The sequence below is a fragment of the Meriones unguiculatus genome, chromosome 8, assembly GCF_030254825.1.
Source record: "Meriones unguiculatus strain TT.TT164.6M chromosome 8, Bangor_MerUng_6.1, whole genome shotgun sequence".
Classification (NCBI taxonomy): Eukaryota; Metazoa; Chordata; class Mammalia; order Rodentia; family Muridae; genus Meriones; species Meriones unguiculatus.
In genome coordinates this window covers 38,637,088-38,654,108 of record NC_083356.1, presented here as the reverse complement: position 1 = coordinate 38,654,108, position 17,021 = coordinate 38,637,088, and the positions used below count along the sequence as shown (strand labels likewise).

The window sequence follows — 17,021 nt, the reverse complement described above, 5'->3', positions numbered from 1 at the left end:
AGGGACTATATGGCTAACACAATTTGGATTATTTTTACTGAGAGGAGGTTACAAGGGTGGTTTGTGGACCTGGGAGGACAGTGAAGTGTGAGTGAGGTACATTATGTGAAATTCCCAAATAGCAAAAATATTTTGTTGGGGGGGTTCGGTCACAGTGAATGCAAATGGGGTCAATGTAGAAGGTCTTTAGTGTTGCGGTTCTGGTGTGTAGGACTAATGGGAGGACCAGATGGCATCTGTAAGGATTTAGTGCTGAGGTTTTCCTTGAATACCCGGTCTCTGAGAGCCTGTGGTTGCAGCTTTTTCCAAGGTCGCAGCAGGTGCTTTGGGAGATGCGGGAGCATCAAACGCGCCTACAACACCCTATACAGACGTAGAATTCGGAACCATCTTCGCTCTCTAGCGCAAGATGTAATGGAGACACAGCGCGATTATCCGTGCATATTGCACTGCCGCATACAAGAAAGAGAAAATTTCTTTTCAGCAGAGACATGTTCGTGTGGCTAAGAAGCAATGAAAAGAAACTGAAGGCAACACAGAGGGAGGGAGGAGAAAAAGACTGAGAGGTTGAAGTAATGTGAAGCGTACTATGCCGGGCGAAGAGTGGGCCCGTATTACTTTCCATGGTCATGGTATCACCTAGTCACGCGTCCCACTTTCCACCATACTCAGGTTTCCTTCTGGGGTCTGAGTCTGCCTCATCTTTCATTCCTCTTCTCGGTTGGAGCGGGGTGCCACGCTAGACTGAATGGAGGTAGGGTCCTTTTGCACCTGTTCGGTACTGGATTTAATATAGAGAAAAGGTACACGGTACCACTCACAACAGCTTTCTTTGGAGAAGCTTTTGGACATTCGAGAGGTTAGTTTAATGCCCTGTTTGGGGCAAGCGTGGAGGATGCTGCACAGACAGGTGGTCCTCTCTCAGCTCCGGTTCGCTTGGTGCGTGCGTCCTTCTCGCCTGAACCGCGGACGCTGTGTGGTACCCCGGGGTACTCTCAGAGGTAACTCAGATCTGAGTTAGAACAGATTCAGATGTCCTTTATGGGAACTGATGACCTCATTTCTGAGCATCTTGGTTCATTTACTTCACTGGAGTCTCCTTCCCTATCTGAAAAGTGGGAAGATTGCTAGGCTTCAAGGTGAAGGGGGATGGGGCGTCTGCCTTAGAGAGGAACAGTGGAGCGAAGCCAGTTGACAACGCCTGGGCGTAGCCACTGGCTGCGAGACGTAGAGGTAAGGCAGGCCAGAACCCCCAGCCCAGTCAGGGCAGACTGAGTGTACTCTCGAATAGAGCCATCTGGGCACTAGGCAGCCTGAGTGGCACGCCACCTCCACGCGGTCCTCCTCTCAGGCGTGGTGCCTTTCATGGCTTGGAACAGCAGGCAGAGGGAGGCTAGCAGGACCCTTCAGGCCGGGGTCCTTCAGACTCCAGGAGACCCGGGACACACGCGGCTCGCCCTGTGGCGCGCGCTTCTCCCCCTCCCCCGCGGCCGGGAGCGAGCCGGCGTGACGTCACAGGCCACCCGCCAGCCCCGCGCTCCACCGGGCAGAGCGCGTGCGGCTGCCGAGCACATGGACCCGCTGGTCGAGCGGACTCCCCAAGGCCAGGATGAAGAGGAGCTGCGACCCAGTACCCTCAGAGCCCCCTGAGTGGATATCCACGCGGAAAGGATGTTGGCAGCCCCGGTGACCTGGGAGTCACGGCCGGATCTACCCTCCGGTAAGTTCCAAGTTTATCCTCTGGAAACTCTGGAGCCCAGGGATGCACAGTCTGGATAGAGGAAAGGGGCTTGTGCACTCCGACAAGCGCGTGTTGGCCTTGCACCTTTCCTCATCACTGGACTCGAGACTGCCAGAGTTTGGGTGGGGGTGAGGGGTGGGAGTGCGAGGGAGGTTACACAGAATGGCCCTAGCATAGAGGTGATTCTGGATTTATGCACTTGATCAAAAGCCCGTTTCCTCATGTCTAAAAAGAGACGCCCCCTGCAATCAGCGCAGATTTGGGGCCGCTGATGTGGTTTGGAGGCCTCCTTTGCGAAACTGGAAGTCTGAATCGAGTGATGCTCCCTCTATCCTTGGCCAGCCCTCCTCTGAGACACCCCCTGGGGCAGAAAGACGGTGATCTCCTTAAAACTCCCTCTGCCAGGAAACTTTCTCTGCTTTTGTATTGCGTTCCTGTGTTTGTGGAAGGCCCCCTCACTGCTAATTCTTTTTGGATGGATTGCTGATTTAACTAGATTGGCTCTTCCTTGGCTAATATTTCTCTGCTGTACCCATGGTGTGGTGTGGTGTGGTGTGGAAGAGCGGTGCAGGCTTTCAGGAAGCGCAGCCATTGAAGCTACATGTGCCCGTGTGTAGGCACATCATGGATCTTCCTACTAGTTTACGGGCATTCGACAGTTTCTTCTTTTAAGCTCTTGACTTCAGGACATTCTAGAAGGTTAAGAAGGAGAGAAATCGCTTAAGGTGTAGGGAGAAGAGGGTAAGGTCTCTGTTTTCTTTCTGCTCTTGTGCTTTTGAGGGGCTGTTGTCATTTGGCCTAGAGAAAGCCTTGGAAAAGTGGGATGGGGGGGGCGAGTCTATGTTCGTGTGTATCTGTGTCTGTTGGGGAGGACTGAGGATGCAGTCTTCAGTCTGTTGAACTGCATGTGGTAGGATGTTGCAGGCCTGTTTGCATATGTGCAGTGACAAGTCAGGGCTTGTTCACTTGCTGAGGTCTTGTGGTCATAGCTAGGCCTTGTGAAGCTCCAGCCAGTGGGAAAGGGTTTGTGATCTGGCCCTGGAACTCCAAGTGGGACTAACTCAGAGATTTATAAGGAGCAAAACTGTCACGAAAGCTGAAGCACACATGGAATCTTGGAATCCATGACTGGGAAAAACCTGGAGGTGGCCTGCTCTCCAGTGCTGGAAGCATGCTCGCTGCATCTTGGAGGTGAGGGTATGCCTTATGGTTTCTGAGATCTACTAGGTTCATTATGGATTTGGTGAGACATTAAGGCTGGCTGAGGGTTCTGGTCTATCATTCTGGAACCCCACCACCACCGTTAGGGAGTGACTGTATGGGCCTGCCTTGTTTTTCCTGGCTAAGGGTGGCTGCTTCTTGCTGCTTTACCCCATCGAGTGCAGAAGTTTGCATCAACCAGCTTCCCTTGAAAAGTAGAAAAAATCAATTTCTTTCTTTTTTTCTTTTTGATTGATTTTCCTCTCTTTTAACAACCACCTCTGACTCATCCTGATCTGCTTCTGTGGCAGCAGTTTTCAGAGCTGGAAAGGTCTTCTTTCTTTTCTAATGTTTCTGATGATTTGAGTGATTGCTTCTCTGAAAGCCTAGTTCTTACCATCTCCACAGATCCAATTCTTGTCCTTTTTTAACATAGAAGGCCTGGTTTCTGAGGCCTATGTTTGTCATGTCCGGGGCCTTCTGTCTGTCTTCCGATCTAGGTGTTGTCCTGAGGCACCTCGGTTGTGGACTCTCTTGGACCACAGCTGCCTTCTCTGTCATTTTGTACAAGCGGCCGTGAATTTGCTCATATTAAAGGTGGACCAGCCTTTTCCTGAGGACACTGAAGACCTTGGATATTTGCTGTGCTCTATCCTTAATAATAATGAGTATAGTATTTGAATTATTTTCACCCCTCTCTTCTCCCTGCAACTCCTGATGTGACTCCTAGCCCCCTCTAAAATTCCTAACTTCTTTTTAAATTACATACACACACTCTGTCTCTGTCTCTCACACACAAACACACTCTCTCACACACACGCGTACAGTATATATAAATGTAGCCTGCTGAATTCATTTAATATTGCTTGTGTGTATATGTGTTTAGAAGTGACCACTTGGGATTGGATAACCTATCAGAAACTCATTCATAGAGAAATCTGATTGATTCTTTCTCTCCCAGCAGACATTAGCTCTTTATCGAGGGGTAAGGCTTTGTGAAATTTGCCTCATTCATGTTGGCACATAAACTGCTGTTGTGATGGTCCCTGTCCTTTAAAGTGGTAGCTGAAAGCCAGCAAATGGCTCTACTTTGATATGTTTCAGATGCCACATGGCCTTTCCATGCATTGGCTCATTGTTGTTGTTTCTTCCCTCCTCTAGTTGGTCGCAGATATAACATTCTCACATTCTCCACTCTGCTGCCTGCCCTCCCTCCCCATTTTTCTCCCTAATGTCAGTTTGTGATATCACTATGAGACCGGGATTTATCTTCCATGGTGTCTCTCATGTTTGTGTTGGCCACAACAATCTGCAATAAGAGTAGCCAGGCTGTGGACATGGGTCCATGGTTACAAGTGCTTTCCCAGGAAGTCTGATGACCAACTGAAACCCATGGTAGAAGAAGAGAATGAATATCCTGACATTGTGTTTTGACCTTTTCAGGCATGATTTGACATATTCTCTATGTCATGAGGTGCGCGCACACACACACACACACACCACACACACATACACACAAACACAGTCACACATGCATGCACACATGCACACACATACCTTTGAATCTAGGTGTGGTCGTTCATGCCTATAACCCTAGCATGTGAGAAGCTGAAGCAGGAGGATTACCGTGAGTTCAAAGTCAGCCTTAGCTGGAGGCTAGCTTGAACTACAGTGTGAAGCTTGTCTCAAAAACTAAATATCAGAAAAAGAAAAGAAAACCAGATTAGCCTGAGTAGAGAGTCCTGCTGACAATCATGTCTGCATCTCTCTAAAATGTATCAGAAGCTCTATGTCTCATAGAAGGCTGCAAGGTGAATCCTTTGTTCTGCCACCAGAGTACTAGCCATGCCTGACCATATGTCACTTTGGAGATCAGAGCAGCTGGGGGATTTGGGCAGTATGGCTTTAGATCTTCTGAGTTCTTTGGGAGGCCATGGATGACCTGATTTGCTTCTCTGGAACCAAGCACTCTAAGGAACAATTCTGTAGTCATAGTAACTAATAGGATACTAATTTGGCAGTGACTTTCCACTTCTTTAGCAGGCTAAGCTTATTCTTTATCTTTGTGTTGTCCACAACTCTACAGAATACTTAAGAGAAAATGTCCAGCCAATATGGAGGTTTTTTTTTTTTTTTTTTTTTTTTTTTTTTTTTTTTTTTTTATGAGTAAGGCTGTTATAGCCTAGGCTGGCCTTGAAATAGCAGTCTATTTCCCATCTGTTAGAATTATAAGTGTATCTACCTCACCATATTCAGGTCGGTTTTGCATGCTTTAGATATATTATTTCATTTTTCCCTCCCACAATCCCATAAGCTAAGATTATTATTAGCATCAGTTTTTAAGACTAGGAAAACAGCTTGGGGTTAAAGGCTAGGTAACTAGACAGCAGCAAAGTCGATGTGACTGAGATCAGGGCTGTTTGGCTACTTTCAGAAGTCGGAAGATAGTGAAGAATAAGCTAAAAAATGGTTCGAGTATGCCCTGCCTCCACACCCAGCTCAGGTACACATAGATGCTAGTAGCTTTTGAAGAGAGATACCTTTGTTCAGCCACCTGTCTTCACTGCCACACACAGGAGGCAAGACAAAGGCTCAATGCTTGGAGAATTCTGGGCTGTAGTCCTGGAAGGGTCAGTTAGCATTCGGGCAGGGGCCTTGGGTGAGTCAAGGTGGGAAGGTTCAGGTAGAGCTTATGGTTGCTTACAAGTGGCTCTATCCAGGCATTTTGCTTTGCCTTCTGACCGAAATCATTCTAGCATTGTGTTCATCCGTAATTGAGTTACTGTTGACTTTACAACAGATGCAAGCTAGAGCATCCTTGATAATCACTAATGTGTTTCTCTTTCTCCTGGGTGCTTTTCTGAGCGCTATCTGCTAGGGGTATTCAGGTCCTGTAGGAACCTTCAGGACAGTACAGGAACCTTCCTGTACTGTAGGAACCTTCATCAGTACAAAGATGGTGATGGCTTTCCCTGTACCTTATCATTAATAGAAAAAATACTGAACTGTTGGTGTGTTCTTGGAGCCCATGACTTCCTTCCTTCTGGCTTGCCCTGCAATCTTTCCTCTCTGTCTCCCTTCCTTCTTTCCTTATTGGCTGTTCTGGGAATCTAGAGCAGGGTATCCGCCATGCTAGCCACCTGTTCTACCCTACCCCAGTTATGCTCTTAGCCCAAGGCCTTTCTCTTTTGTTTGTTTTGTTTTGTTTCTTAGACAGTGTCTCTGTATGTAGGCCTGGCTGTGTTGAGTCTGTCTCTAAGTAGACTGGTCTGGCTTTAAGCTAACAAAGATCCACCTGCCTCTTCCTCCCAAGTGCTGGATTAAAGGCGTGGGCCACCACACCCAGCCACCCTTTTGCATTTTTGTATTCCAGACTGGTTTTAAATTCCCAGTCCTTCTGCTTCTATCTGCAACTGAAATAATTTCACTTGGCCTTGTGACCAAAATCATTCTAGCACTGTGCCCGGAACTGAGTTACCTTTGAACGTGTTTGTCACCACCTTCAACTAATTTTCACCTCAGAATTCTTAGTCTGTTTGTTATAGGCTGTTTTTTAAATAAATTATTTATTTTTACTTTTATGTTTTTGAGTGTTTTGTCCGAATGTATGTATGTGCACCACTTGTACCAGGTGCTTGCAAAGTTATAGACACTTGTCAGTTGCCATATGGCTGCTGGGAATCAAACCCACGTCCCATGGGAGAGCATCCAGTGCTAATCACCATGGGAGTTCTCTCTCTAGAGATAGTTTATTGTTTATTTGAAGCCAGAGCTCTGGGAGTGCCAGCTAAGTAGGCTGCAGCCCCAACAATCAATTGCCTCTTATTTTGATTGGTGGGGAAGTACGGGGTGTTGTTTTATTTACCTGCCTCTCTCCCCATCGTTGACCTTAAACTTTTTGTTTATTTGGTTTGTTTTTTGTTTGTTTGTTCATTTGTCTTTTTGAGACAGGATTCCTTTGTGTAGCCTTGACTGTGTAGTACTAGACTATTTTATAGACCAGGCTGGCCTCTCTCACATTGATCTGCCTGGCCCTGTCTCCCAGAGTGCTGGGATTAAAGGTGTGTGCTACCAAGCCTGGCTGACTTTAAACTTCTTGCCCACACAGCTCTGGGGTTTTTGGGAATCAAGCTGTACCGGAACTGCTTTTATTTTCTTCAAGGGAAGGGGTATCTGCTGCCTCTACTATTACTGCCTTTCTGTTGCGAAACAATTTGACAGGGTCGGAAGGGAGGCCTTGCCTCCAAGGAAAGGACACTTCAAAAAGGAAGTGTCCTTTAATCCTAGCAGAGGTAGACAGATCTTTGTGAGTTCCAGGCTAACCTGGTTTACAGCCTGACTTCCGGCACAGCCAAGCCTACACAGAAAACCTATCTTGAAATATAAAAAAAAAAAAAAAAAAAAAAAAAAAAAGACGGCGGAAAGCTGCAAGAGGCAGCCGAGGCCATATAAAGAAATATAGATACCAGGTACTTTTGACCAAATATGTTACCTCCGTTTCCACATTTATAAAATGGGGTGATGAGGTACTGAGCAGCTGTGAGGAGAGAATGATAATCAGAAAAAGGCCTTAAAGGGCAGAGGGTGGCCTCGGAGGAGCTGCCTGCCATCCTCACCCAGCCCAGTCAAAGCTAATAAATGATATTACTCTCCCTGGGATGGACCTTTATGACTTCCTAAGTCTCTGGGTGCATTTGAATGTGCAACGGTGCCATTCTGGGTCCAAGCACAGGTCCTGAGATGCCAATGACTTCACCACAGCCATTCACCAGAAAGTATCTCTGGCTGAAGTGAGATCTGAGAAGGAAGCCAGTCAAGTTGCAGGGGCAGTCTCTAGAAGTTCACAGAGTGGAAGGTGCACCCTCGGAGCCCAGGCTGCCTCGCGCACAGCCGAGGGGAGCTGGCTGTACCACCACGTCTTCAGCCACAGTATGGGGAGAACAGTGGTTCTGTCCACTGAGGGGTGATGCCCCGCTCACAGTGCAGAAGTAAGCCCTTGAGCAAAAGCCATCACCATTGTTTATTATTCTTTAGGCCCGTTTGCCTGGTGAATCAGCCCCGCTGTGTTTGCTGCTCTGCCGAGCATGGATGGAGTGACTCATTCATTTACCGAGCACTTGCTGGGTGCCAGGCACTAGTCTAGCTTCTGGAGAACTAGCAAGAGCAAATATCTACCGTCCTAAGGCTTCCATTTTTATCAAGGCCACGTGGGCCTAGTACCCTCTGCTAATAGCTGTGCGGTGTCAGGCCAGGCACACAGTGGGCACCATGAAAGTAGTACTTGCCATATTTTTCATTATTACCATGTTTCTTTGGTGGCTGCCTTATAAAATGTCAACCTTCCTCTCTCCCAGCTCCTCTCTTGTTTTACTTTTCTTCGTAATGCTTGCCTGTTTTTCAGGTAGACTGCACATGTGTCTGTTTTTTCCCAGTAAATGGTTAAGCCCTTCAAGGCTGAAGACTCACACTCATTCCTTCAGTCCTTCATTTTCATGCACTTGGGGTATATTCACTGCAGGATTATTCCATTCTGACATGTGTCTGAGTGAGTAGAACTTATGTTATAGCAAGGTGAGGCAGGTGAGGAATTACGCACATTAATAATGACATTTGTGGAATCTGTGAGGGGCAAAATTTTGTGGAGTCTAGCACAGGAACAATAGCATCTGGGCAGCCGGAGTGGAGTGGGCTGCAGAGGGAGGCTGTCTGGGTAGGGCAGTTGCTTTGAGAAATCTGATGAAGAGCAGTCCTGTCGACTGAGGAGCCATTGTGCTACTGTGGAGCTGTGGGTTTAGGTCCTGGGGAGAGGTCAGACAGAGAGATCCCAAGCTCAGAGTGGAGAGTGAGACGTGGGAGCAGCAAGAGCCCAAGGAGAGCCAGGTGACAGTTACGGAAATAAGAAACCAGGGCCACGTTCTACAATGCCTTTCAGAAACTCTGCAAAAGCTCTTATCATTTTTGTATGTGGGATGGCTAAATGAAAGTGTGTTTGAGCACATGCTTGTGCACAGTGCACGTGGAAGAAGCCAGGGGACAGTGCTCCGGTGCAGCACACCTGTGTTTGTTTGTTTAAAGCAGGTTCTCTCATTGGCCTGGAGTTTACTGAGTAGGTGAGGCTGGTATCAGCGCCTTTTTTATGTAGGTGAGGTGCTGAGCACTGAACTCAGGCTGTGATTGCAAGGCAAGCACCATAATTGCATGAACCCTCTCCCTGATCCTCTCATTTTCTGAGAGCAGGTCTCATTATGTATATACTTCAGGCTGGAAAACACTGTCACCTAGGCTGGCCTGAAGCTTGTAGGAAGCCTCTTGCCTCAATTTCCCAAGTATTGGGATTACTTACATGTGCCAGCGCTGGTGGCTGAAAGCTCTCTTCCTTTACCCAGGGAAATGGCGATTCCCTGAAAGGTTTTGGGCAGCAATGTCGTTCTATCCAACTCAGCTTTGGGATATGAGAAGAAAGTAAGTGGGTGGTGGTGGTGGCAGTGGAGTGTGAGGAGGCAGTACCTAAACACTGTAAGCACTTCTCTAGGCTGTGAGCTGTTGATGGAGCTACAGACATGGGCTGCTAACTCTTCCCTGGAGATCCCAGCATGTGAAACTCTGCCATCGGGTACAGTAGCCTTCTGTGCCTTGAGTATTTGAAATGAACTTGGAATATGCTCTCTGTTAAATACATAGAAGAGTTTTGAAAGCGCAACCAAAAGGGAAGTGAAGTCTGAGCAATCCAGTTTAAAACGCTGATCGCGTACTGAAAGGGTAACATTTTGGATATCTTGGGTTAGATGCAATATGTTATTAAACTTAATTTCATCTGTTTCTTAACTTGATTTCTGTGGCTACTGGGAAATATATAAAATTATACTTGGCTTAGGTGATACTTGGCCTGAGACAGGTCTGAGGTCTGGGAGGCATGCAATGAACCTTGTGAGTGGCAGGCATCAGATTCTTAAAAGGGAAGACAATTTACCTTTTTCAAAGATGCTTGATGTAGCTGGATTTTAGGTTGTTTATTGGGCATGCTTGAGGCTCTAGGCTTGACCTCTAGCACTGTATATATAGAGCCCAGCACACCTGTAATTATAGAACCCAGGGAGTGGAGGCAGGAGAGTCAGGAGTTCAAGGTCATGCATTACAACATGTCAAATTTGTGGCCAGTCTGGGATACAGAAGATTCTATCCGAAAATAATAAAAAAATAAAGACATCTTCCAGGGGACAGCAGAAAGAGGGTAAAGATAACTGCTGATGCATTTGATGGGAGAAGGTAAGCAGGTAAATGGGTTCATAGCCATGGATCTTCTGTAGCCTGGAAGCCTGGCCCAGCACAGGAGAGATGTGGTGGGGTTGGGGTGGGTGGATGGGTGGATGGGGACTGTCCTGAGTGTCAGCTGGATCCTTCCCGGCAGGAAGCACTAGACTGACCACTGAGCAGCCAAGTCTCTAAGTCATGGGGTGTTGAATGGAGACAGGAAGTGAGATGTCTGTGGGGAGGTAAGAGAGTGGGGCTCTATCTAGGTCAACAGTGGTCAGACTGACTGCTGTGAGACCATCAAAATGGGACTTTTTTTCCCTTTTTATTTTGGTTTTTCAAGACAGGGTTTCTCTGTATAGCTCTGATCGGGCTGCTGGGCTGGAACGCAGACAGCCACCTGCCTTTGTTGGGATTAAAGGCACCCGTGTGGTGGTGCTGCTGCCGCCACCCCAAACACCTGGCTGAAATGGGATCTGTTAAGTGTCTCAGCAAGGAACAATTTCCAAGATTTCATATTTAGAAAGGTACTTGGAAGCATGTGGAAGGTAGGCTTCAGGAGTGAACACCTTGACTTGAGAATTCTGAACTCTTGGTGGACACAGCCATGATTAGGGAAATTAAAATTCTTTTCATCAAAAAGTGAGAACTTACATGTATGAATCAGATAGAGGGCTGTGGGTAGCTCAGTGGTAGAATACTTCCCTAGCATTCCCAGGACCCGGAGGTCGAGCCCCAGTAAACACCACCTATATCAGGGAAGGCAGGGAGGGAGGTAGAAAAAAAAAAAACAATTCTGGAACTAGGGGATTGGCTCAGCAGTAGAACATGCATTTGTCATGGATGAAGCCCTGTGTGGACTTGATTACCAGCACCATTCCCCTCCCAAGAGAAGTAAAATTGAGAAATTTCTTCAGTTGATTTGAGTATGATAAATACTATCTTGGTTTTGTCTCTTTGTTGTTGCTTTTTTCTTAGATAGTTGTAGTTACACTGCATGCTGAGCTGCTGACTCCTCTTACTGCTCAGTCACATGCATTCCCGAATAATATATATGTACTGATGATTTGACTATTGGCTAAGTAGAATCTCTGTTCAGTGGCTGTTTCATTGGTTAATCTTTCCTTTGATTTAATTCCTTTTGCTTGGGTGCTGAGCTTTATAAACACTGTTACGTAGATTGATTTTTCTGTCTTGGACAAATCACATGGCTAGGTTTTTTGTATTATAGCATCTAAGTATTTGTAGAACTTTAGATACATTTTCTATTAGAGACATTCGATGTTGCTCTTCCCATGATCCACTAGCTTGTCTTAAATGCTTAGTGAGTTACATGCTAGCAACATGTGTATCTCTAACACATGCACCCTCTGGTCTCTGTCTCTGTCTCTTTCTCAGACAAAATTTTCTTATATATCCCAGGCTAGCGTCAAGCTCATGATGAATTCTAGGCTAGCCAAGCACTCACAACCTTCCTGCCCCAACTACAGACATCACAGGCCTTCAGTACTCTTCACCTAGCCCACTGGGTTTTTCTTCAGCCTCATTTCATCATCAGATGTTTATAGATGAGTGTTGTGTGCAGAGTGCTAGGCCAGACCTTGGTTATCCAGGATTTCTCAAATGCAGTGTGGTACCGATACTTAAGGGACTTACTGCAGTTAAGAGGGGCAAGCAAGAAAGCACACACACAGAAGTAGCACTATTGTGAAGCGTGTGTGATAGAAAGAGGGAAGGCTGACCAGAAGTGGAGACATCGGTACAGAAGCGCTGTTTGAATAATTCACATGGAGGTTGGACACATGTGTTAGAAGTTAACTAGAGACAGAACACAGAAGACAAGTCCGATTTTAAAAGCACATTAATATTAAAGAAAAATGAAAGCACGTCTAAGATTGCAAACCATGAGAATATCAAAAGTTAGTACAGGCTTGGAAGATGGCCTATCCTGGCCACCCGACTTTAGGCCCTGTCTCCAGTCAGGACTTTTGCAAGTGGTCCTCTGACCCTTACATGAACGCCATGCTCCAAGTTATTACATTTAATAACTAAATGTAATGTAACAAAGACTTGGAAGGAATTTAAAGTCTCTGTAGTATATTACAAAGCACTGGTGTCTAGTATATGTATAAAGCATTTCCCAAAGCCAATAACAAAAGACAAACAGCCTCCATGGCAAAGTGAGTAATAGATTTAAAAAAAACATTCTCAAAAGCAGGGAGCAAAAGGGAAGATTGATGTGAAGAGATTCTGAATTTCATTCGTAAAATCAGAGAGGGCTGGAGAATTCATCGTTTTTGAACACTGTCAAGTCCTATGTCACAATCAAGTCCTAGAATGGGTCCATCATCCTCAAAACTCTCTCCCCTTTGTTGTGGATTTCTTTTGTTCCAGCTCTGACAAGTGCTTGTGACCTTTTCGTGTTGCCCTTTTCAGAATGTCATGTTAATGGAACTGTGCAGGCAGTGGTCTCCCCAGTTTTGGCTCCTTTCACCTGGCACTATTTATTTGGGGAACCTCCATGTAGTTCCCTCCCTGAGTGGTTTGGCAGTTTACACTGGAGGACCAGCATTGTGCTCTGTGGATGTCCCACATTGTGAGGGGTCCTTCTTCCAGCTGGAGAGTGTTTCGGTTACTTAAAAGAACTATGTTTTTCTCATTTTAAAATGTGCCGGATATAAGAAGTCTGACTCAACTATTGGCGTGTCTGAGTAGCACAGGATCCTGCTGCCCAGCTAGTGACTGTGTGAGGTCACTTCAGAGACAAGCTTGGCTGCATGTCATGCAATTAAAAACACATGTGCAGCCGCACTCAGAGGTAAATTCGAGGGTTCCCAGTTTGGATCCCAGCACTACTTCGGAATATGTGGAGAAGGATGTGAAGGTGGACTGGAGGATCTAGTTTACTCTCATCATCTGGAGATGGGTGAGAGGGTAGGGCTGGTGTTGAGTGCCAAAGCCTCCTTCAGCTTTCTTTTAATGTGTTCTTTTCCTTACCTTGTTTCTCCCCTCCTCCATTTTTTTGGTTTTCTTGCTTTCTTTTGGTCCGATTTTTAATGTTTCTTTTAGTTTTCTGAGATTATAGTATAATTACATTATTTCTCTCTTCCCTTCCCTCCTTTGAAACCCTCTCATATACCACTCCTTGCTCTCTTCCAGATTAATGGCATCTTTTTCATTAATTGTTATTACATACATATGTACATGCATACATATATGTATGTGTATATGTTTGTGTATTCCTAAATTACTAAAATAAATCTACTTAGCCTGTATATATTACTTGTTTGTCTATATTTTCAGCGCTGACCATTTGGTTTGGATAACCAGTTGATGTGTGTGCTCCTCCCTAGAGAAGACTATTTCTTCTGTTTCAGCATTTCTTAGTGGCCTGTAGTCCTTTAAGTAGGGTTGGGGCCTCTTGGGCTTTCTCCTATCCATGTTATTGTTGTCCTTGTTGAGCTTATATTTAGGCAGTCATGTTGGTGACTAGGTATAGCTTCTGATATTTCTAGAAGACATAATCTCACAGCAAATTCCCTGTTTTTTTTTCTGGCTCTTACAGTCTTATTGTCCTCTCTTCCACAGTGACCTCTGAGCCTTAGGTTAGGGAGCTATATTGTAGATGTACTCATTGGGACTCTGCTCTATAGCTTTGTATTTTAATTGGTTGTAGTTTTCTTTAATGGTCTTTGTCTATTGCAAAAAGAGGTTTACTTAAAGGGACAGGGAGGGGTGTTGTAAAGAAAGAAAATCCACACTTGTTCCATTTTACCAATAAAGACTTGGGAACCAGATGCTGGGGTGAAAACCTGTTAGCTCAGAGAGGCAGAGAAAGCACTCAGCTAACCTTCCTACTCAGCTCATGGTCCAGAAGGAAAAAGCAAAAAGGCCAAAAGCCCAAGGCCAAATGCTTTCTAGCTCAGGTGACAGCCAAGGAGAAAAAGACCCGAGCTTACCTAACAGCCTGGGAGGGAAAAGCTAAAAGCTAAAGAACCCTTCCTCCTTCTCCACACCGTCTTAAAAATTCTTCTCTCAGTCCCTCTCTTCTACTTAATCCCTGTCAGCTGGTTACTTGCTCTGCCTCTTGACCTAGGGTTAACTTAAATCCTGTGTACAGAAAGCTCTTGAATTAGAACTGTTTGCTAGGGCCTCACCATAAGCACCTGCTTACAATAAACAGGAAGTGCTTGGATTAAAGCTGTATGTTAGGGCTGAACCACACCAAATAAGAAACAGGTTTTTATAGTTCACAATCTTGGGGTTCACAATGGGATCAAATATCCTGCAACAGGGCTCAGGACTACATTTATTCATGGGTGTAAGGACAATAGAATTTAGTTAGGGATTACACTAGTTTAGTAAAATGGCAGTTGTAGGTCCTTTTACGAGATCGATGACTTTACTAATCTTTAGTTGTTGGCTAGGTTTCCAGTATAAGCCGTGAGTTTCCTCTTGTTGAGCAGGCTTTAAGTCCAATTAAAATGTTGTGGTTACCATTATGGTATGCATGCCACCATTGCACCTTTAGGGTTATTAGGCCATGCTGGTTGCCGTTGTGATGCTGAGGTATCATGGCTGGATAGGGCTGTTGGTTCTTCTCTCCTTTGGAAGCTTGCACAATGTCTTTTGGTATCATGAAAGCTTGTATTCAGGGAGGATGAACTCAGGTCAATTTCAGCTTGGGACATCTAGGCCCTGAGTCTGAAGTATATGTTATCTTCACTTGAAACATAATCTTGCTCTGTGGTAGCTGTCCCCAAATTCACTCTGTAGGCCTTAAACTGGCAGCAGTTTCCCAGCATCAGCCCTACAAGTGTATTATCACACCCAGTTTGGCAATTTGATATAAACTAGAGTCACTTGGAGAGAGAGAACCTTAATGGTACAATTACCTACATCATTTTGACTTATAAAAGTACCTCTGGGGTATTTTCCTAATTGCTAATTGATATAGGAGAGCCTCACCCACTGTTGGCAGTACCATCTTTAGGTCCGGGTCTATACAAGAAAGATAGCTGAGCAAGACATGGGTAATAAGATATTAAACAGTGGTCCTCTATGGTCTCTGCTTCAGTTTCTGCTTCCAGGTAACTGTTCTGATGGGGTTCTAGTTTCCTACTGCATGGACCCCAGCTTCTTCCAAGGTCCCAGGTTTCCCTTGAAGATGGATTAAAACCTGAAAGCCAAATAAACCCTCCTCTAAGTAGGTTTACATCATTTGCTTTATTACAGTAACTAGAAGAAATGCATGTTTTAAAAAAAATTACAGTTTTAGTTGACATAAAAATTGTGTTTGTGGAGTGCCATGTGGTGTTTCAATATGTATAGACATCTTTGAATCTAAGGGGTTGTGTTTCCTGATCGTTTCTCTGTGGGAAAACACTGAATTTTTTTCTTCTAGTTTTTCTGAAATATATCTTATGTTGTTATTATCTATAGTTCCCCACTGTGTAATGGCACATGGAACTATATAGTTCCCCACATTGCTTCCATCTAATTGTGGCTCTGTGCCCAGAGGCTTGGCCACACTCATCTATGCTCCCCAGCCTCTGGTGACCACCATTCCGCTCTCAAAATCATGGACATCGACATAGGTGTGAGGTCATTCAGTATCTGCCTGGGCCTGTCTTATTTTACTTAACACCATGTTTCCTTAAATGCTGTGTAATGGAAGAATATAAACTGGATATTTGGGTGTACACTTATAATCTCAGCGCTTGGGAGACAGAGGGAGGAACACCAGGAGTTCAAGCTTAACTTCAACTACATAGAGAGTTCAAGGCCAGCCTGAGTGAGAGGAAACTTATATCTCAATCTAAAAATAAGAGTATAGACATCTACACATACCATTTTGAAAATATGTAGAAAAGGGAAACACACACACAAACCAAAAACCAAACCAAAACAACAATAACAGCAACAAAAACCCTATGGGCAGGTATGTCATACTGACATGGCTATTAATTCTAACTTTTGCAAATTGTTTATACTTTCTAAGCAAAGAGCACAGCACATTAGAAGGTCCGGCAGCAGGAGAAACCTGAGGTTTATTCAGAGTGCCAAGAAAATTCTGTTGGCATTCTGTGCCTAGGTCTTTGGGGACAGGGCCAACTCTAGGTGGTGCAGTTCCATGTATGGGGATCCTCCAGTGCTCCTCTATGTCCTTTTCCTAGGAGGGCCCCTTTCTCATTGTTAGATTGAGAATAGATTGGCCAGTCAACAATAGAAGCCAGGAAATTTGAAGGCTGTATGAAAATACCTTGATTGGGTGTATGGGGAGAACAGTTCTCTGTGGTAAAAAAAATGGAAGAGGACGAATTTTGCATTCATTTTGGAGCTGTAAGAACTTTTACTTGGATGGTAATGTCTGAGAGAGTCTAGATAGGCCTGGGCGCCTGTGGCCTTCTGAAAACCACCTCAGATGCTCCAATCTTGCTGTGGGGGCTGTGGCTGATTTTGAAGTAGGGCGGGGTGTGAGATGAGAATGAAATGTCCGGTCTATCTGCATGTATTGCCGGCTCAGAACATCTAAAGTATATTCTAGTTTATGTGATTGAGAGAGTATTGGTCACTCTCTGGTTAAATATTCGACTTTTCCTAGTTTCAAAAGGAAATAGGAAAAGGAAAAGGGCAGTTCGTGGAAAGTCCCCTTGAGTGTATGGGAGAGCAGTGGTGGAAAGCACAGCATTGGTTGTGATCAAGTTTGTTCCACAGCTGGGTCCCACTTACATCCTGACTCTGGAATTGGGCAGTACTGTTGAGATCCTACAGCCAGTCTGGAGATTTAAAAAAGAGATCACTCTATACAGAACTCTGCTTGCCTTAA

At 45.1% G+C, this 17,021-nt stretch overlaps 1 long non-coding RNA gene across 1 annotated transcript in view; it reads left to right on the top strand.

Moving 5' to 3' along the window:
• The first annotated feature begins 1,516 nt into the window (after positions 1-1,516).
• Positions 1,517-17,021, top strand: part of LOC132655820 (uncharacterized) — a 198,444-nt gene continuing 182,939 nt past the window's right edge. Inside the window, exon 1 of the long non-coding RNA XR_009593695.1 lies at positions 1,517-1,720. This is a non-coding gene — a long non-coding RNA (uncharacterized LOC132655820). The remainder of the gene's footprint in view (positions 1,721-17,021) is intronic.